General features: G+C 42.1%; 1 long non-coding RNA gene and 1 pseudogene across 1 annotated transcript; one reads left to right on the top strand and one right to left on the bottom strand.

The window, feature by feature from the left end:
• Positions 1 to 5419: 5419 nt before the first annotated feature.
• Positions 5420 to 20796, bottom strand: LOC139075059 (uncharacterized). The gene is made up of 3 exons (XR_011525089.1): positions 20681 to 20796; positions 11440 to 11635; positions 5420 to 7917 (listed from the first exon to the last, which is right to left on the bottom strand). It is a non-coding gene; the product is annotated as an uncharacterized lncRNA (long non-coding RNA).
• On the top strand, positions 18929 to 19750 carry LOC103549067 (large ribosomal subunit protein uL30 pseudogene; annotated as a pseudogene).
• Positions 20797 to 22876: the final 2080 nt, after the last annotated feature.

Below are 22876 nucleotides of genomic sequence, written 5' to 3' on the forward strand. Positions count from 1 at the left end.
AAAATCAATTCTATTTCTATATAATCCAGAAATAAAAAGTTTTAAAATTTCATTTATAATAGCATCAAGAGAATAAAATATATGTGAATAAATTTAATAAAAGAAATACAAGACTTATAAAACATCATGGAAATAAAGAAGACCTAAATACATGGAGAGACACTCCATATTTATGAGTTGGAAGATTCAATATTGTTAGGAGGGAAATTTTTTCCAAATTGATATAGATACTAGATGCGATCCTTATGGATAACTCAGCAAGATTTTTTTTTTTTTTTGCAGAAATTGACAGGCTCGCCTAAGATTTATATGGAAATTCAAAAGACTCAGAATAGCAAAATCAATTTTAAAAAGAAAGAACAAAATTGGAGGATTCACACTTCCCAATTTCAAAATTTACTATGAAGCTATTATAATGAAGATAATGTGGTATTGACATAGAGATAGATATATAGATCAAGGGAACAGAATTGAAAATCTAGGAATACACTCTCACATTTAGAGTCTATTGATTTCAACAAAAGGGCCAAGACAATTCAATGAGAGAAAGGATGGACTTTTCAACAAATGATACTGAAACAATTAGATATCCACATGAAAAAGATGTGTTCAGACCCTTAACCGCACACCACACCCAGAATTAACTCAAAATGGATCATAGATCTAAATGTAAGTACTAAGGTTACTAATTTCTAGAAGAAAGCAGAGAAGAAAATCTTTGTGACTGTGGATTAGCCAAACATATCTTAGATACAACATCAAAAGCACATCCACAAATGAAAACAAATGATAAATTAGTCCTCATCAAACTAGAAACTTTTGCACTTCAAAAAATACTGTTAATGCAAAGATAAGATACAGATTGAAAGAAAATATTTACAAATCATATATCTGTTGAAGGACTTGTACTCAGAATATACAAAGAACAACTCAAAACTAAGACAACCCAATCAAAAAAAAAAAAAAAAAGCCAGCTTGGAAAACAGTTTCTCAAAATGCTAAAGATAGATTTACCATATGATCCAGTAAGTCTACTCTAGATGTCTACCCAAGAGAAATGAAAACATATGTCCACAAAAGTCTTGTATGTGAATGTTTATAGTAGTCTTACTCACAGCAGTCAAGAAGTGGAAGCAATCCAAATGCCCATTAACTGGTGAATAGGAGAACTGTGGTGTATCCTGCAATGGGATACCGTTCAGAAATAAAAAGGAATGAGCTATTGATAGATGCAACAGTATGGATGAACCTCGAATGCGCAAGCGAGTGAGGCAGGCCAGGTAGAGAGGACATGGTCTATCTAAAACAGCCAATTATTGCCATACGGGAATATTGTCATGTGGGTCCACTGTTGCTGGATGTTCAGATTTTGCAAAAGTACTGAGAAAGCAACATTTGCATGTCAATTCTCATCAGTGTTCATTTGCAGATTCTCTCTGGCTGTTTTGCTATCTGTTGGTTTATGCCAGGTGCCAGAAACTTTGGCCATTTTAGAATTCTGCCTGCCTCCTACATGATATCCTCAATATTGCCTCTTAGTCCACAAAGTCTAAAATATTTACTATCTGGCTCTAAACAGAAGAAAAAGTTTGCCTACTCCTGCTCTCATTGATTTTCTTCAGTACACGATTTCAGCTGCGTATGCCCATCTGGATTCTTGTAGACTGAAAGTGTGTGCATGGGAAGAGGTGTGTCCCTAAACAAAAATTTGGGCTGTTTCTGTGAATTCAAATAAAAATAGAAACTACCTCAGCTCTATCCCTGCTCATCTTATGTCTAGCCGTCCTCAGCTCTCTCCTGTATCAGCTCTTTGCCAGCACTCCATATTACCATTTGAGATGGAAGAGCAAGAGCCATGCCCAGAGGTTCCTGAACATCTCAGGATGTTCTGTTTTCCATCCTTCTGAAAATCCATTTCTCCTCAGCTCCTCATTTTTCTCAACAGAATAGATTGTCTGTACTTTCTCCCAACAATTTGAAACACCTTCTGTTTCAAACACAAACTTACGTTGGGTGTCGGGATTGATTTCAGGACTATGTTCCATTTCATTGGTTTTCTGTCTAGCCCTGTGCTGGGGTCACTCTGCCTCAACTACAGTAGCTCGATTTTAAGTTTTCCTGAGAGGGCTAGTTTTCTCTTTACACATTTCTTTTCCTGAATCTTTCTCATAGGTCTTATCTGTTTTTTCCTACTTAAATTTCCACATTCTAGATCAGAAAACCGAAGAGCAAAGAGATTCGATGTCCTGCCCCAGGTATGTGCCAGGGTAAGGTGCAGATTTCAAGTGTGTCACCCTCCTCTTTGTATTTAGTCTGTATTTTCACATATGTGTAGAATTTTTATTCCATTTGGTTTTTTCCTTATTGCAGTATTTCGTAAAAAAAACAAAACCCTGTTTGAAATGTTCAAACCTCAACTGTGATGTGTATCCCAGGGTGTTCGCCTGAGACACCTCCTACTACAAAGGATTTATAGCAGGATTGCCGCATTTCTGGGGGCCTTGTGTGATGGTTGCAGTGTGGATAGTAAATTTAGAGAATTTCAAAGTAGGGGTAAAATTTAGGGCACAGGGCATGGGCCATTTTATAAAACTTCTCATTTGAAAGTAATTTCCAACTTACAGAGAAGTTGCCTGAAGAGTGAAGAGCACACTATTTACCCAGATTCACCTCGTTTTCACATTCTGCTCCATTTACCTTCTCTGCACACACACGTGACTACTCTTTTTCCTGAACATTGGAAAGTAGATTGAATACATTATTGCCCTTTATTGCTAAATGCATCAGGGTGTATTTCCTAAGAAGAAGGATATTCTCTTCTGTACCTACAGTACGGTTCTCAGCTTCAGTGAATTGAACATTAATACAGAAATTTTATCTAATCTCTTGGCTGTATTTCTTGTCAGTTTACCCAAGAATGTCTTTCATTGGATTGTTTTCTCTCCAGTACAGGATCCCATCTAGGATCACATATTGAGCTTAGCTATCATGTCTGGAGTATCCTTTAATTTGTAGAAGTTCCTCAGCCTTTCTTCTACTTTTATGACATTACCATTTTTGGATAATAAAGTGCTTGGGCCTTCTTAAGAAAGATGAGGACATTTTCCTCTAGAGAACTCCATGAGCAGGCAGAGGGACCTCCTTCATCAAAGAGGTAATGAGCCAGTCTGCCAAGGTTGGGGACCAACAGACATCCCGAAGCCACAGTTCTTGCCCCAGAAGAGACGGGCTCCTCAAAAAAGTAAACACCAAAAACAGATGACCCATTTCTTAAGGTAGATTTATCCAAGGAGAAAATGGAAAAGTAGGTAAGTTGCCCCAAAACCAGCTAGCCTGTGTCTCCCATGCCACTCTTCCATCAGCAGGTACCAAGGGGACCAGGTCCCACGGGCTGCCATCACCACTGCCATCTGCTCTGTAATATGGGATGTGCATCCCCCACTGATCCCTAAAGTCTCCCTCCATCTATATAGAATGTTCTCTGAACAGGACGATCTACTTTTCCTGCCCTCCAAAAATGTTCTTTAAAAATGTATTTACTCAAATAGGAGAGTGGTGACCTCTGTGTCTGCCACACCTGGGGTTGACATGTAGGGCATCTCAGTAGCTTGTGCTTAGATGGTGGGGGTGGGGTCGCACTAGCTCCTGGGGAATGTCTGCTTTGGCCTCTAAAAGAAGACCCTGTTCATGGAGAGAAGTTGACAGTGACATTGCGTATCCACTACCATCCAGCATTCCTTCATTTTAATCTACTCAGATATTCTACCTTTAAAATATTTTTTCTTAATTTTATCATTTACAAGTTACCAAAAATAAATACTATGAAAACCTCTAGGAATCTGTGAAGGTGAGAAATTCATGAAAGTCCCAAGGCCAGGTCTTGGCTCAAGCAGTCCTCTGCTTGCTCCCTCACTCTCCTGACCCCTACACAGTTGTGGGGTGGGTAGGGCTACACAGGCCTGGTAGAGCCAGAAACTCCCCGTGAAGAGTAGAAGACAAGTAGCCTCCCAAATGGCCTGTGTGAAAATCGGCAGTTTGGGGAACTGGGCCCTGAGTTCAGAAAAGTAGAGAGAAATCTATGTCCATAAATCTCAGTGGGAATTGCTGACACCTTTACCTAAGACCTCTTTCCCTTCTTGATGAAGAATGGGGAGATGGGCCTGCCCCACCTCTTAGCTTAGCCGTAATGAAATGAGGAGCAGTCCACGACTTCCCCTTTCTCCTGCAAACACTCTAGAGTGTGGGGAACACAGAACTTCTGGTCGGGGTGTGTGTGTGTGTGTGTGTGTGTAAGTGTGTATGTCAGGGAGGCTGCTGTGGGACTTGTTCCCCTCTCTGCCTCAAATGAAAATCTTTATCCTTTAGATAACCTCCCTTCCTGTCTCAAGGCTGGAGAGGATGCAAACTTCTCTGTGGGTAGAACACGACTGTGCATGTATGTGAGCTTGGCTATTGATTGTGGGACACAGTGCACCTAGGGGAGCTGGGGACAGGGAGGGGGATATGAAGCAGTTTCCTTTCTGTGACCTTTTCTCCTTCCAAATGTGAGAATGTCAGAGGGAAGGTGGAGGAAGTTTCTGAGGGAAATTCCTAGCAAAAGTAGGAGAAGCAGCAGGACATGCTATTCACAAGCTTGGACAGGACACCTCTTCACATATTTAAGTACCTCTCAGGTCTATCTTTAGCCACGGCATGGGAACTAGATTCAGCAGGAACATAAAAATGAACCCCAGGCTTAGGTCAGGTTTCCCCACTTTCCGCATATGACAAGGCAGCCAGCTTTTAAGTGGTTCAGGGACAGAAACATTTCCTAAAAGTACTGGCTTTTGCATTTTAGAAATGCAGAGACAGAGCAGTGTGGACTTTGTGCGTGGGAGGTACATGTGTTGGGCTGCTGCTGTGATGGAACCTGGGATAGCCGGGGTAAAGCTGAGGATCAGGTTAGTTGCTCAAGGACTTCACATCTGCGATGTTAATCTGTCTAGAAACAAACTTTGAACTTGACAATGATATCACTCCACTGGACGGGCTCCTTCTGGAAAAGAAAGCCCTCCCCGTGGAATCTCTCCCCAGTGCCTGGCAGAATGTCTTCTCTGCAGGCAAAGGGATCACCCAGCCATCCATGCTGGGCATGTACACAGTGCCCAAGAAAAAATGAGTCAACATGGAGAAAAGTCTAGGTCCAGTGAGTGGGAAATGAAGAAGGAAAAGGATCAACCTGCTGACTGGAAGGGATGGAATGTGCTCATTTTCCTTAATCAAAACTCTTGCCTTGTAATCTTCCCGAGCTTGGTGGAGCCATGGCAGGTTTCCTTCAGGGACACGTTCATCTCATGAACCTGTAGGGGAGGAAGACATTTCCTCTACCCTCTCTGGGTTCGTCTGGCCAGAGAATGAATTAAATTCACATGAGACAGAATAGCAGGAGAAAATTAAACAAAGCTTTATAACATGTATACATGGGAGGCCCAGGCAAGCTGAGCAACTCGCGAAAATGGCTGAAGTCACTACTTAAATATTATATCCAGCTAAAGACAAAGGAGGATGTTGGGAGTGGGGGGAGTCAGTTACAGGAGGTTACCAGACAAGCACAATAAACAAATGCAGATTTAAGTCCTTGCCTTCCCCATTGATTAAGAGTTTCTAGAGATAAGGTCATCCCCCCTTCTTCCTGGTAGAGAGGGAAGATTTCCTTTACAATGTAAATGTCTCTTACAAAGGGTAAGTAAACTCTACTCTTCAGTTGCTTTCCTGTCTGCAAAGTAACCGGTCTCAAATAATCATCATGCCAAAGAGACATATCTTGGAGTGGCCAATTCCAGGACCCCACAAACCACAGGAGGGTCCTGCGTGTTTCCCAGAGTTTACAGTGTTTCCAGAGCCCAAGTTTGACTCCTACTCAACCCACTGAAGTCAATGTGGGTAAAGGTACCAAACATTTCTCATGTTCTTCCATGTACACTGGACAAAGGCATTGAGTGGTTTAGTGTGATGACTGCTGGCAAAGAAGTTTTCAAAGAGGTGGGAGACACCAAGGAAAGGGCTAGAGCTTTTGTGGGAAATCTCCATGAATAGTGTAAAGAAGTCCCAGGAGCCGCTTCATATACCACTGTTGGTCTTCATGCCCAGAGAGGTGGACAAGGCAGAGGCATCATGGCTCATTCTGGCTCCCCCCCAATATTTTCACCCTGCCCTACCTATTAAACCATGGATCTAGAGAGAAATCATTCTAATAACTAAGTTTTTGCTTATTTCTTATCCTCAAAGCCCCCTTGCAGCTCAGTTTAAGTCACTAAGAGGCTTGTCTCCTGAGTTTGAGAACTACGCTTTCTCCTCTGTCTTATATTCCAGATCATCCTACCCATCTTTCCCATTACACTGTGAGTTCCATCAAGGCAAGGATCTCATCTCTCTTATTCTCCATTGTGTCACCTGTACCAAGAATAGAGGGAACCAAGCCTGGTACAAAGTAAATGTTCAAAGTTCAGAACCTTTGCCTGAGTTGGTCTGCTTCTTTCCACTCTCCCATCTGTGGATCAAATGAGAGCATCTGGGTCTGCAAACCGTCCTGGCAGGCATGCCTGTTTCAGTGAAAATGAAACAACCAGAGGAGAGTGCTCTGGCTGGGTTTTTGATGTGACACTGATAGCAAGCTTTCATGTTTCAAGATCCTTTTTATATAAACCTTGCTGCTTCTTGGAGGGCTAGGTGCTTGCATCCTAAAGCAAGACGCGAATCTCTCTGGATTTAAATTTCATGACTGTTTTGCAGAGATGTCATGGGTAGGAACAGTACCCCCAATTTTGAGGGGTTATGATTTATAGCTTCTTCAGCTCTCTGAAGCTAAAAATCCCCTGGCTCTGTGCATCTCCTCCAAGAGCTGTCACCACATTATTCATGATGACTCTCACCCATGGGGAAGGATCGGGGATTTGCCGCGGTGGGATCAGAGCTCCCTCTCATTATACACACAGTCACTCAGAAGCATTCTTATTTGCGGCTTTCGCTTTTCATTTGCTTTCTTCTGCTCAGGTCAAAGAGATTGAAATTAAGGACCTGAGAGAGGAATCAAAATATTAGCAGCTGTTTGCTTGTTTCTTCAATATTTCCCCCCACCTCTTCTGATGACAGTTTAGAGTCAAAGAAAAAAGTTCAGGCTGTGGGACCTGGTTTGTCATGACGTCCTGATTTGTCATTATTATCTGTATGACATTCGGCAAGTTAATGTCTCACAGTCACTATTTTTCAGCATAAGATGGAAATATCATCTAACCCGATGGGTTGTTTTAAGAGAAAGGAAAATCCAGTTATCAGTTGTCCCCTTGTCCTGGAGATCCTCTGTCTCAGTGGGCTATCTCCATGGTCAGCCAGCACCCACGTGGATGCATATCTCAGCATTCCCTCAAGTTCTTCTAAGGAACTGACTCACATCAGTGTCTCTATGAGCACTGTCAATTTTACTGAAGCTTTTATAAGACTGAGAAAGAAATTTATATCGCATACACGATTTTTTTCATTACGCATTTTTGTTCTCCTAAAGATCTTCAGCTGAGCTGCTCGATGATGGGGGTAGGGCTGCTTTCTGACTCTTCCTCCACAGAGCGACCAGTCTACCTGGACCCTCTCATTTCCCTCTGGGAGAACTTGAACTCCTTATCTTGCTATTACGCAGAATAATTTTCCACGTACTCAAGCCTTGGGGCCTAGCCCCTGAGGCTCTGAACCCCTAAAGGACTTATGAGAGCAAATTTCAAGAAATAGGCAAGTGTCTTTAATGAGAAAGTGATGTCCTTGTTGTAAAGAAAGTTTAAAAATTTCCCTAGGGTCAGACTGCTTGGATTAAATTCTGTTTCTACCATTTACTATCTTGTGGTCTTGTTCAAGTGGCTTCCCCTTGTTAAACTTCCATTTCCCGATCTGTAAAATAGAAAAAGAGAATTTACATTATAATATTGTGGGTGCGATTCAATGAGATGATCCAATAAAAGTGTTTAGCACAGGACCAGGCTTATAACCCCCACAAACATAAAGAAACAGATATGTGAAATGCCTAGTAAATAGTATGCTTTCAATAGGAGAAGTTATTTCTATTTCATAGGCATTTATGTGAGTCAGATGATGTCATGTCATCATGTACAGGAAAATGTTGGAGATTTCAGGCACTGTTGGAGAAATATTTTGAATAGAGTACATGGTCTGGTGGGGGGCATTTCTGTACTTATCAAATTGGAACTCTCTATGGAAAGGAGCAGTCCTGGATGGATTTCAGAAATGTGAGTTTTCCTATGTGCCCTTTTAAATTTGGGGGGGTGCCAGCTGGGTGGCGCAGTGGTTAAGTTCGCAAGTTCCGCTTCAGCGGCCCAGGGTTCACTGGTTTGGATCCCCGGTGCAGACATGACACCACTTGACAAGCCATGCTGTGGTAGGCATCCCACATATAAAGTGGAGGAAGATGGGCACGGATGTTAGCTCAGGGCCAGTCTTCCTCAGCAAAGAGAGTATGATTGGCAGCAGAGGTTAGGTCAGGGCTAATCTTCGTCAAAAAGAAAAAATTGGGGGGGATGCATTTTCTGCCCCATATCATCCCCAGACCAAGGTATCATCACTACTTTTTCCTTATTAGGTACAGTCTGCATTCATAGGGTGGTCTTTCAGCTTAACCAGAGATCTGGCCAAGGGGATTCAGTTCCACAGACATCTATCAAACTTGAATCTCATAAGGCTTTTTTTGAATGGTGTCATTCACTTTATGGTGGACAAGAAGATGTGCAACCCAGATTCCCCTTCAAAGAAGGACTTCTTGCTCTAGTTGTCAGCAGGCAGCCTCAGCTGACAGTTTCTCCAGTCCTTGCAGAAAGCCACCCAAGGGCATACCCTTCTGGGGAAGCCTCACATACAATGACTGATCAAGGCAGGGGCTGGAAGATAGAAAGGCCCTGTCATTTTGGTGCTTCATGGGAGAACTCGGTGGGGTTGGCTGAGGCTATGTTGGATCTGCATCCCGGTTGGATTTCTCCATCTGCCCAGTCCTCCTTCCCTCACTTTCTTCCATATGCATTCATCCCTAACAAATATCCTACCAGCCACACTTTATTTCAGCGTCTGCTTCCAGAGAACCCAACACGTGACATCTTTTTATGGGACCTACATCCTTGACCTCTTAAGGAATGCCTAGGACCATGCTAAACACTATGGGATTCATAAAGGAAATACACATGTTTTTGTCCTCAAGGAACTCCGTGAGGAGACAGAATACACACAAACATGCCTAAAATAGCTAAATAACAATGCAACATTATGTGATGATATCTGAATCTAGTGATTATGTGATTATGTGACACAGTGGGAGGTAGAGAGAATGTATACAGAAAGTTAACAATAAACTAGGCTAGTTCAGGGAGGTTTCAGAGAGGAGATAGGCTTGTGTGGGCTCTGAAGGTTGGGGAGAACCGGGATAAGCACTCTAAAGTGTAATTTAAAAATGTTTTCCCTTTTAGAAGGAAAGAGCCAGACTGGCCTTCTCAATTCGTGATAAACAAATATATTAAATTCAGCTACTAATCCCAAGAGTCCTTGCAGTTCTTTCAGAAATTGCAGAATCAGAGCCTAGAAATCGCTTGGGCTGCAGCAGAACTGAAGAGCCACGCTCGTTTCAATATAGCTGACCTGGCAGCTTAAAGGGTCATCATGATGTATCAGGTGTAGAATGTGTTGGGCAGCCTTAAGGAGATTCTGGAAGGTTGTAGATAAGAAGACTTGGCAAAGACAAAGTCTATGCTCAGTTCCCTTGCTCCAAAACTGCCTCCCAGATAGCTTCCTATTGAGTAGTAAGAGTCCCATGGCAGGGCCTATGTCAGATCAATCCCTGGGTCCCTTTAATACACACACAAGTGGGTGAGGTGTAATAGGCATTTGTAGAATGAGCAAATAAAGGAGCCTAGCACAGGCAGAAAGGAATGCTTTCCCGTGCTGCCTTCCTCATTCATTCTTTCAAACATTCAATCAATATTATTTATTGAAAGCCTATTATGTGCCAGAAACTAACTAAGCACTGGCCTCAGAGCTTCATAAGGTCTAGTGGGACCTAGATACCATAAAAAACAATGTCAATACATAGAGCAAAGTCGGGGACAGGCTCTTCAACACAGGATAGTGGGAAGGGCTTGTCAAGGAGAAGACAAATAAGTGGAAAACATAGACCCAGAAAAAGTTGACAAGGTGGAAAGGTAGTAAGTGGAATGGGATGGAGGTTAATTTTAATCAGGAGGAAGAGCAAGTGGGAGAGGTCTGAGACAGAAAGTAGACTGCTCATTTGAAAAACTACAAAGAGGGCACACAACTGGAGAAGATTGAAAGAGGGAACAGGTAACTCGGGTGAGGATAGAAAAGAGGAAGAGACCGATCACTCAGGACTATCTTCAGGAGTTTGGATTTTGACCCAGAGCAAAAGGAAGCTATTTAGTCTTTAATAATGACCCAGTTAAATTTAAAAGCACATTCCTTCTACAGGGTGGAGAAAAGCTGCTCCCGGATGACTTGACCGAAGCCATTGGAAGGCCAATGATAATGGAGATTTTCTTTGTCTCTTCATCTTGGTTTCCTTTGTTTATTCTCTCTCTCTCTTTGTGGTGGTCTCCAGCCCTAGAGCTGAAGTGCAGAACTGGCCACAGGCACTCATGCTGGTGAAAGGAGTCATCCTCTCAACTACATTTTGGAGGATGCGTATCAGAGGTAATGGAGTACATCAAGAAAGAACATGGGTGTGGTGCCAGATACGTGGCAGTTGAGTTTTGACTGATCATTTCACCTTTTTTGGACTTAAATTTTGTTCATCTTCAAAGAAAATTAAGCAACATCCTCCCTACATTTTTTGTACAGGAGAGTTGAGGAGTCATGAGATAATAAATGACTTAGAGGCATAGTATTTTTATAAGATAGAACCATTTTCTTTGTAATGTATTAGTGTTAAATAACAAGGAAGACAGGTTGACTGCGTTGGTGAGAAGTCAGAAGTACAGAATTTGAAAGAAGAGACACGATTTTGCTATTTTCAAGTACATATGGCTATAACAAGAAGAGAAAAATTTTTTCTTGGTGGTATGCTACAGAATTTCTCTTAAGGAGCAAACCACATTTCTTGGAAAGATGCCGTGAGAGGCTCTCTTGGGGTTGTTGAGCGGCTGTAAGGAATGCATTTCAGCTTATGTGGAGCCTTCAGAGAAGGGCAGAGCCACCTGCTAGTGGCAGAAAGAGGATTTTGTTTCTAAGAGGGAAGGAGAGAATAAAAGAGTGGAAAGGCGAGGGGAAGGAAGGGAGAGCAGGGAAGGGTAAGGGAGCGGAGGACAGAGGTGGCAGAAAACTTTGCAGGACACAATGTGACCTCTCCCATTAACCTTTCAAATCTTCAGTAAGGTGATCTAACTCAGAAAATGTGAGTACCTTTATTTCTCTGTAAACAGGAGAATGGGCCAACACCAGTGGCTGCAGGAGCTAGGGATAGAAGTCATTAGGAGGAAGCAGGCCCCTGGGAACTCCTAGAAATCTTGATGACACTTCAGCCTTCCCAGATCCATGGAACCAGCCACTGAAATGAAGTTTCTTTGGTTTCCAAAGGCAAGGAGGTTGTTACTATCACCTTGGTTTTAAGGGAAAGCAAACGACAGTTATTACAGAGTACATTCAGATGGATGGGATTCTTGGAAATGAACACGTTTTGGAAAGCTGCCAACTTACTTCAGACCATTTTTCTTCTGCAGACTCTACTTAAGGTCATCTTATCCCCATCATTATTTTCTTTGGCAAACTCTTTCTTCCCAGAGCATGGAAGGTGGCCTTCAGCCAAGTTTCTTCTCCAAATCATGTAATTCCATTACACATGAAACTAGAAGTGTTTGTGTTCATCCCTTAAGAGCCCTCAGAATATAAGGCAGCATAGCCTTATCAAGGGCCTGGCCAGCAGTGAACTCACTGACACAAATAGGTGGAAGAAAGGGACTTCGTGCTTCCCACTGGGCAAGAGGGCCTTCAAAGGAGGAGGATATTTCTAATATCATATTTTCAGATTTAATTTTCATGTGGCATTTTCTTAACTTTGTAAAACGTTTAAGGACACCGGTACTAGAAACTCACGTCATGGGTTCAAATCCTTATTCTACCATTTGCTATTCTGTGACCTTTCACCAGCCTCTTAACTTCCCTGAGCTTCAGCTTGATCATCCATAAAATGGGCATCCCTACCTCGCAGAGTTACTGTGAAGGTTAAGTGTATGTGAGCCTTTAGCACAGTGCCTGGCACTGCATAGGCTCTTAGTAAATGTTACCTATCTTTATTTCTACAATTATCATCATGATCTTTAATATTTAAACTTTGTCACTGCTACCCAGAGCTGGTATTGGATTTTAAAAATCTATTAATAATACAATTTCTCACTAAGCTAGTCTAAGCCAAACTTTCAAGGAGGTGAGTTTATATTCAAAGTTATGTATCCAACATTTTTCATTCTGATTTTTATTTTTATTGGCTCTTCCTTGTTGAAATAGTGTCAGCAAAACTTATCTGTCCTGCTGTCTCATTCCTCTGCTAAAGCAAAAGGAACAATCCTAATTGACTGAGTTTGTTACTAGCTGAGAACGACATACGTATAGAATGGCTTAGATGTAATCTTCATTCCTAATGCAAAGGTATGGATTAAAGGGAACAGATGACATGATTATGGGTACCATCCCTGGACAGACATTAAGCAAATTCAGCTCTTATCTCTAGTTCTGCTCCTACTTAGTTGTATGACTTTGAGAAGGTCACTTAACCCCTCTCAGCCTTACTTCGCTCGTTAGTAAAATAACATTAGACAACATCATCTGCGTCCATTGTTGTTTTAAAACGTATGTAATTCATATTACATTTTGAAAGATTGTAGAGAATGGTCGAGATTTGGATCTGTAATTAGAATGTATGGACAAAAAGAACAGAGCTCAAAGCCAGGAGATATAGGGTTCTGAATCCAAATCTGCCCTTGCATTTTTATTGTGACTAAATTCTGTTTCTTCATTGTCTATAAAATGGTTAAATTAGAGCTGCATTCCTCAAAGCATTCCATGGGTTTGCAAAACAATGGGTTATACAAATAGGTTCCCTTGCTGTAGGAATTCCCAGAGAGTTAAAATGCTAACGTGCACTGTGACTATTGGAGGGGAGTATTCGAAGCCTTTCTAAAACTTCTTTGATGAAAGAACCATGTCTTTTTCCCACAGTGGCTCTACTTTCATGGAACACCCTTTGAAAAACATGGAGCCAGGCCACCAGCAAAGTCCTTTCCGACCTGGACAGCTCCAGGTTCTGTGAACTTGGGGTGCGGATGGCAGTGGGGTTGAGGGCGAAGCAGGTTTCACACCGTGGATTCAATGCAGCCTCGCTCAGTATCCATGGTAGAGGACTAATGCTCTCAAGGAGTTAAAACTTCTTCCCTGAGCCCAAATTCACAGGCCCCGAGGAGCTTGGGCTCTGAAGACGCTATCCAGCCTGTTTTATTAAGCCTTCAAGATGGAAAGATGGGAAAAAAATTCTATGACACTGTAAAGTGTTATAAGCCTCTGTTCAGTGGGATCTTTTATAGTTCAGGTGAAAGCAATCTGGAAAATGGAAAGTTTAAAGAGGTTTCTTTTGCAGAATTGGACAAGCGAGTTGAGCGCTCTTCACCTGTCTAATGCTGATAATTATCTGTGAAGACCTCTCTTGTTCTCTCAGATGAGCTTCTCTAGGTTTCAAAGAACTCATTCCACAACAGCTTGAAAGGGTAGGAAAGAGCTTGTCAGCCACTAAGATTGTTTAGATTGAAATAAAAGATTCTAAGACTCAATATGAGAAGAAATGCCGCCAACAGGTGCTCCTCAACAATGAAAATTAGAGTAGTCTAAAATCCCAACAATGTTTCACATAAAGTATTTAATAAGCAAACCAAATGGTTAGATTTTGTCTTTATTACAAATTCGGTGATGAGGGTAGTAGAAAACTTGTAATTTAAAACCCTTAATGAAAGAAAGAGAGTTATAAGTCTTAGAAGTAAATAGACCTTAGAAGACTGTCTGGTTGCTTTCCTTTCTCATTTCAAAGAAGGAGAAATGAGCCCAGAGAGCAGAAGTGACTTGCACAAGGTCACATCACAAGTGCCAGAGCCCAGGTTACAAATCTTGTCTCAAGTCTCCAGTCTCTTTTTAGGTTAAACTAGATGTGGCAGGGAGGATCTTGATATTTTATCTTAAAAAATATGCTGAGCTTTTGCTTTAGAATCCTTACTATAATTATCTGTGGAAATATGACATTTAAATTTTCAAGGAGCTTCCTACTATCCGTTTAAGAACAGCATGAGCAATTGCCTCCAGTAGGCACAATAGCAATACTGCTTTAATAAAATGCCACCTGGTGGAGGTTTTGAAGCAAAACACACTTCCGCGTAGTCCTCTCCAAGAGAATTACCTTTCTTAGGCTCACATTTTAATCAATATCATTATCTCCCTGAGTGGTACATGATTAAAAATAACACTGAAAATTGTCCTACTTCCAGAACACAGCAGGGAAGATGAGACTGCACAAAATAAGCCGGTGCACAGGAAAGAAGGTATATGGGGTCAAATTGAAAACCATGGCACTAAGGGACCTTAAATCTTCATCCCCGTTTTACTGTAACAGAAAGCAAAAGGAGAATTAGAAGGAAGTTCGTTCTGCTACCGCCCTTCCATGGTTTGGGGCATCCAAGTTTTCATGGAAGGTGGAGCTTGGAAAGGGGAAACTTTTACCATGAACAGCCTACCTGAAAAAACTTCCTGCAATCAGAACACCTCAGGACTAGCAAGTTCCTAAAATGTCGTCTGGTCCAGTTCTCTGTGGTGAGGTCGTCATCCATCCACCCAGATAGTATTGTGGACAGCCATCACAGAAGAATGACTAGGTCTATCTGAAAAGCTCCACATGGAAAACTCAGAACAGTGGATGTGTACCCAGCAGACCAACTTCCGCTCAGTAGGAGGAAGAACTCTCAAAATCGGAAGTGTCTGACATAGAATGGAAAGACTGCCCCTGGAAGGCTGGATACGTACGTCAGGACTATTCATTCCACTTGTTGAATTTAAAGAGGCTTACTATTAACCACATGGAAACCTAATATTTAAAAAGAATTGGAGTGAACTGTGCTGAATGGTGGAAGATTTAGGAATCTGTCTTTATCTTAGGTTGGTTCCCCTGGGAAACAGACTCTGAGAGGGAGATTTGGGTACAGGATGTTGATTGAGAAGTGCCCCCAGGATCAACACCTGTGGCCGGTGAAGGAAGCAGGACTGAACAGAAGGAGGTTCTGAGCAGTAACACACAGGCAAAGAAGGCCTCCTCAGATCCCATGGGGAGGTCTGGAACTGGGATGACCTTTCAGAGTTTCCCTGACTTAGGACAAGGGCTTTTATTTACCTGCTAACCAGTCCCAGCTTTGGGCTGCCACAGGGGAAGGAGGGTGAGCTTGGATTAGCAGCTCTCTTTGAGAATAATTCTCAGAGAGGAGCTCACTGAGAGCAGTCAGCAGTCAATATGTGAGCGCCTCAGCTCTGAGGGGGTGTGGACAGCATACAGCAGCATCCACTACAGTCTTTTCTCCTTGTCTGTCTAGAACCTAACCAGGAAGTTACTCTTGTCATCCTCCAAGGCTAAATAACCCATAACCTGGAGTTTGTTTGCAAAAGAGTGTTCCTCACGTCTCTTTGTTTTCTATCTATATGCTTTAGAATACACCTCACAACAATTTGCATTGGGAAATTAATTTGCCCCTTTCTGATATTTGTCATAGAAATTGGGCCTCACTTTGAGTTGTAACTTCTCTGTGCCTAATTTCTTAATCTGTAAAATGGGTATAATAATATATCTCTTCTCATGAGTTATTATGAGGGTTACATGAAATAATAACTATGAATTAGCACAGTATCTAATATACAGTAAAGATTTAATGTGCTGACAAATAGAAATGGCAAGCAATAGGATATATTGGAGTATGTGAGGAAGCCATTTGGTGTAAACCTAATTCAGCCTGACTTTGTTTTTCCAAAGGACCTGGCATGGCCATTGAGCATGCATTGTATATCTGCTTTAAACATTTACTATGGCAAGAACAAATGCCCTTAAGATAAAGGTGCAACTTCCCCCTACATTGGCATTTCCTTAAGGATAAGCATCTTTCCTTAGGCTAGGAACTGATTGCTGCACTCACCTTTGACCACCCAGCTCACCTGTGACCACCCAGCTTGAGACCAGACCTGCCATCCTGCTGTGTCCACCGAGACAGCAGACCTACCTGCTGTGTCCATCAATCGCTGTGTTGACAGAGCAGTCTCGCAGCTATTGTAAAAGGGACATTTTAATCATATGTGAAACATCCTCTTTGGGGGTATATAATCTCTCTGCACCCCAATTCTTCGGTTCCCTTTCTTTCTTTGGGAAGACAGGCCCTGGGCCATGGTCCTCACATTTTAGCTCAGAATAAACTCACCCCAAATTTTCATTTATAGATTGATTATGGATTATTTTCATCGACATATCATTAATGTTAGAGAGAGAGATTGGTTCATGTATATCACACTCTGTCTCAGCCCTTTATTTTCCAATGTCCTTGCCTACACCAATGGCTCTCAAGGGCCCCAGGACTCTTTTTGTATGTCCATAAGATCAAAATTATTTTTATAATAATACTAGGACATGAATTGTCTTTTTCACTTTCATTCTTTCTTGAGTACAAAATGGAGTTTTCCAGAGGCTACATGATATATATTGATGTTATTGCTCTCATGTTAATAGATAATTATTATTTTTAAAGAAATTTAGAAAAATTTAACTTCTTTTTCTAATTTCTAATATGATAACTATTGATACATGTAATCCACATAAAGAAAACATTTTTAGGGTCCTTAATAATTTTTACAAGCGTGAAGGAGTCCTGGGAGTGAAATGTTTGAAAACCAATGACCTGGACAAACTCTGTCTCCTCCTTCTAAATCTCTCTGCCTATTCACCACTCCTACCACCAACCCTGCTTGACAGCCTTCCCTGACTTCTACTTCCAGGCTGCTCTCTCTGTTTTTAGTATTAAGACCTACACAGGACATGATCTTGCAGATGGAATAGGATCAGGGAGTACACAATGTGCTTTTCCCCTGGCGATAGTCAGATGGAAGGTTCTAGAACATCAAATGAGGTACCAGAGACTGGATGCTGCAGTTAGAACTTGCATAGAAGATGCTGAATGGCAGCAAATGAATCACAAAGTGACTGACGTCCTGCTGCTCAGTTGCTGACTGTATTTTAGGAGGACTGGCATGTGCAGAACAATGTGGATTCCCTCATTAAATAAATTATCATCTGAGGCTTTCTCTAATGATTACCATAGAGATGACTCACTGGAGTCAATTTGACAGTGGAACAGAAAATTGCCGCAATGTGGTTTCAAACTCTCAGAATTTAGGAACGAATAACTCTTACAACTCTTGCTTAGAACTTAGTTCCTTATTTCCTTCCAGCCCTTGCTGAGTGTGAGCTCTCAATATGAAGAGAGGGTAGGAATAGGAGAACAGGGACACTGTGTACCCCAAAGAGAGAGTTTCATGTGAAAGGGAAAACGAAAACCCATAGGAAAGATCATCATAATACTGCGTAACTCTATATCCTGCGGCAGCTCAGGGGCTCCTCTCATTTCTCCTCCCAGCAGCCTCCTGAGGTAGAAATGGCCACCCACATTCTACAGATAAGAAACCTGTGGGCTAGAGAGGTTTAAATGGCTTGCCTGAGGCCACACCTCAATTAGGTGACAGAACTGGGTTACTCAGTCTTCCCACCATAAAACATCATACTTTGCCTTTTGTGTGCCGAATAGATCCAGCTTTAAATTTAATATGTGTTAATCGCCTAAAGAGGCACTAAGCTAGAATCAAGGAGGTCTTCAAAGATATAAAGCTGCATCCACGTGTGCCTGCTCTCAGGAGCCACGGGACAGGCTGAGAGCAAAGCAGCCTTCATGGGTAAGGAAGCAGTTGTAGAGTCCTGCAGAAACCCAAGAGCGACAAAAAGGAAGAACATTTCTGCAGCGTTACTGTGTGCTGTTCACATGGCATTTCAAAAGCAACCTCACATTTCATCCCACAGCTCTCTGGAGAAGGTAGAATTATTGTCCCTCTTTTTTAGACAAGTAAACAGAGGCTCAAAGAGATGAAACAATTTGTCCAAAGTACCTCGCTAGTGAGTTCTGGTGCTTGGATTCAAATCCAAGTCTGTGTGATTCTTAAAGACCAAGGCTGCTCTATGCCCCACTGCCTGGGGAGGGAGCAATCCTGGTCATCAAGAATTGGGAAAGACCTGGTATGATGGGTTTATACTACCAACTGTGATGTCTTGGTCCATCCCTCAGTTAGAATGACCCCTTCTCTCTAGGCAGTGTTGCCTAATGACTAGGATGTGAGTGTTATGGGTCAGACATGAGACTCCAAAAACTAGTATTAACCATTTGCTTACAGAAGGGCACTCTGGAGGGGAGGTTTGAGTGTGAAAGAGTTTTATCATCTACATGATAGCACTTTTGTGCTTTTATTATTATACCATGTACAAGTTTTACTTCTTCAATTAAAAGAAAAGCCAGTTACAGAGGGAGGGAGGGATGAAAGAAGGAAAGGAGGAAGGGGCTTTTGAGATGAGATTAAAGGATGCACAGGATTTTGAAAGAGAAAAGGGGAGAAGACTTCCAGGAGGCAAAAGTTTGAGTAAAGGTTGTGAAATGGTGTTATGGGCTGAATTGTGTCCCCTCAAAATCATATGTTGAAGCTCTAACCCCCAGTACCTCAGGACGTGACTGTATTTAGAGATAGGGCCTTTAAGGAGGTGATTAACCTCCTTTTGGCTGGAACCATGGGGAGTGCAGAAGAGAAGAGAAAGAAGTTTCCTGTGGTGCCAGAAACCCTTAAGAAAAAGTGAGGGAATCTTGCAGAGCTGGAGATCAAGCACCTGAGAAAGAAGTTTGCCCAAAAGATGCTTCAAAAGGCAAGAAGGAAGCTTACCTATGAAAATGGTAAGCACTGTCACAAGGAATAACAGGCGGATGTACAGAACTGAGACTCGAATGGCTAAGATCAAAGAAAAGCTGGCAACTTGTACTTATCTGTGGAATCCAAATTGGCATCTGTCATCAGGATCAGGGGTATCAATGGTGTGAAACCAAAGGTCCAAAAGATGTTTCACCTTCTTCACCTTCGCCAGACCTTCAATGGCACCTTTGTTAAGCTCCAACTGAGCTTCAGCTAACATGCTGAGGATTGTGGGACCATATACCGCAAGGGGGTACCGGAACCTGAAGTCAGTAAATGAATTGATCTACAAGCGGGGTTATGGCAAAATCAACAAGAAGTGAATTGCCCTGACAGATAACACATTGATTGTTCCATCTCTTGGTAAATACAGTGTTAATTATATGGAGGATCAGATTTACGAGATCTATACAGTTGAAAAATGTTTCAAAGAAGCAATGACTTCCTGTGCCCTTCAAATTATCTTCTCCATGAGGTGGAGTGAAGAAAAATACCATGCATTTTGTAGAAGGTGAAGATGCTGACAACAGGGAAGATCAGATCAACAGGCTTGTTAGAAGGATGAACTAAGGCATCTATGATGATTATTTTTGTAATCTGATCAGTTAGTAAACAGTGACTGCTTTCAAACTGAAAAGAAAACCCAAGAGGTTACTAGGTTAAAATGAAACCATTAAGGTGGGGCCTTAATCCAAAATGAGTGTTGTCCTAAGAAGACAGAGAGACCCCAGGGTTGCATGGGCACAGACAGAGCCCTGTGAGGACACAGGGAGAAGGCAGCCATCAGCAAGCCAAGAAGGGAGGCCTCAGGAGAAACCAAATCTGCCAGCATCTTGATCTTGGACCTCCAGCCTCCAGAACTGTGAGAAAATAAATTTCTGTTGTTGAAGCGACTCAGCGGATGGTATTTTGTTATGGCAGCCCGAGCTGACTAATGCAGGAGGCAGAGTCTTTGTGAGGACAAGTCTGAAGTGGCCACAGTAATGAAAGAGCAGGAGGGATTAGAGAGAGAGAAAGTAGACAGAACAGATGGGGCAGACCATGGAGAGTCTTGTGTATCATTAAAAATCAAATATTCAGACCAGCTGCGAAGAATAAGGAAGAAGGAAAAAAGAGATCTCTCCTCTATAGTTCTTCACATCTTAGACATAGAGCAGGAGAGAGTCAGCTGAGAATTCTAATAGTATTTTTCTTCCCTGGCCACTTGTAACGTTATGTCGTCTAAGGAAATTTATGATTTTCTCTACTCTAATTGGTGCCTTTCTTACCCACTTCTTTTTTTATTTCTTTCTTGACGCCATCCTCTGTCTTATTTTTGTATCCCAATTTTATTCTCACCCTTAACTTTCTCAAGATTATGCAACAGCAAATGCATACTGCCTGCACCTTTGTTAAACAGAAAATCAGAGTGAGGAGACCTTTCAGAGTGTCTTATCTAGTCCTCTTAGTTCACAAATAAACACAGTGAGGCCCAGAGAGGGCAGGGACTCTCCTAAGGTCACACAGGCTCACTCACAGTCCAGTGCCCTCCTTGCCAGTTCACTGTGCTAGGACCATCCCATGTTTGCCTGCTCACCTGGTTCCAGGGGCCCAATTTTTGTTGAGGTCAGAGCAGCTCCCAAAGCAGATCGTCTTTCCTCTCCAGAGAGAAAGTATCACTCCCCTGTGCTCAGGATGTGGGAGGGAACGTACGGAGAGGTCAGCGGCTGACCAAAGGTCACACGCCAACCCTGGCCAGCACTGATGCCACACCCCTCATCTCTCCTCAGTTCACTGACACCTCTGTTTTCTTCACCTTTCAAGTAATTTTGGAGTGAAATTCTAGATGGGGAAACAGAAATAATCAATGTCCCTTTACTGTACCCATTTCCAAACCCAAACTGGCCAGCTGTCATCCAAGAGGCCATCTGTGATCCCACGTAAAGGTCCCTCTGTCCTACCTCCAGCTCTTGCTACCTGACAATAAGTTAGAGCCATAGTCTGGCAGGAGTTGGAGCAGACCTTAGAAGTTAATCCGTACTTTAGTCTCCAGCAAATTGTATTTGAGGTTCTGCTTAAATTTCAAATGACAAGCTACTAATTTCTTTATCAGGCAGTTTTCCTCATTTTCATTCAGTTGTTTTAAAGTTGTATTTTTAATGTAACTGATACAATCCAGGGTCCCAGATGATTCAGCCGCAGAGTCAATATTCAAAATAGTGAGAAAGGAATCCCATTCTCCACTCAATAGCACTAAGAGGAACCCAGATGAAGGGTCCACAGCAATACATAACTAAATCCTCTTTCTTCCTCTATCCTTTTCTCTCAGTGGGCAGCTGCTGTTCCATCACCATCCTCCCACTCAAAATTCCCCCTCTTCTCCCACTAAGGCAGCTTTCTTCTCCTTCTCCCTTCCATTGCCTTTTCTCTCTCAGACCATTATTATGTAGGTTGACTTAGCGTCTCTCTCAGCAAGAAAGAACCATTCCTTTCACAAGAGGGAGAAATTGATCTGGCAATTTGGGGATTCTCTTTTGTGGCTTCTGTGAGTCTGTGTCAATGTCTCATAATTCCTACCTACTGGTCCTGTTAAAGCGACTTGACCCCAGAGCCACTTTTCCACATGACAGCATTTTAAATATTTGACAAAAGGCTCACAAGCCTGTACCCAACCTCTTTGTCTTCCAAACCAATCATGCCTGCTATGAAGTCACTTCTTCTCTGGGCCTTCATTTGTGACATATGACATGAACGTATGATGTAGAAGGAGTTAAAAGAATAGACTTTGGTATTATTGTTAAAAATATTACTTAGGCACACAAATGTTAATTAAGCAGTCATTGTTCTAGGTGCTGGGGATATTGTGCCAAACAAAATCTCTATCCTACTCCTGGAGGAGTTTACCTTCTGGTTGGAAGAGACTGAAAATTAGTTAAGCAAATAAACATGTAAGATATAGTGATAAAACTCTGAACAAATTAAAATAAAACATGAGATAGAAAGTTCCTAGGACTTGGGGTGGTTACTTTAGCTACAGGGCTCAGGAAGGGCCTATGGCGGATGTGACATCGGAGGTGAGAACTGAATAATCTGAAGGTGGCAATCGTGTGACAAACTGGAAGTCCACTGCAAAGCCCTTCAGATGGTAACAGCGTGGCATGTTTAATGGGAAGAACAGCATCCCGTGGGGTTACAGTGCAGCGAATGAGAGAGGGAGCAGTGGTGTACCACCTCAGGGCAGGGAAGTCAAGGGCATAACGGTAAGGAGAATGCACTTTATTCTTTTTTTCTAATGAGATAATTGATATGTAACATGATATTAGTTTCAAGTGTACAACATAATTATTCAATATTTGTATATTACAAAATGATCACCACAATAAGTCTAGTTAACATCCATCATCATACATAGCTATAATTATTTTTCTTGTGATAAGAACTTTTAAGATCTACTCTCCTATCATTTTCTTTTCTTTTTATTGAGGTGAAAAGCTATGTGAAGTTTTGAGCCAGAGAATGACATGACTGATTTTGTTTTTAAAAGCTCGCTTGGCTTCCACACAGAGAACCAATGGATGAGGGGCAAGAGAGAAGGCCAAGACATCAGGCAGAAGTGGTCCAGGCAGAAAATGAGGGGATCTTCAACTAAATTTGTGGAAATGGGAATGATGAGCATGGTTCAGTTCTGTGATATATTTCGAAGGTGGAGCCAACGGGATCTTGGTTTCCCAGCGGGGCTGCTGCGGCTGTGCAACCACCATGTCCACACAACCTCCCTGAGGTCTTCTGTTGC

Source organism: Equus przewalskii, chromosome 13 (assembly GCF_037783145.1).
Source record: "Equus przewalskii isolate Varuska chromosome 13, EquPr2, whole genome shotgun sequence".
Lineage (NCBI taxonomy): Eukaryota > Metazoa > Chordata > Mammalia > Perissodactyla > Equidae > Equus > Equus przewalskii.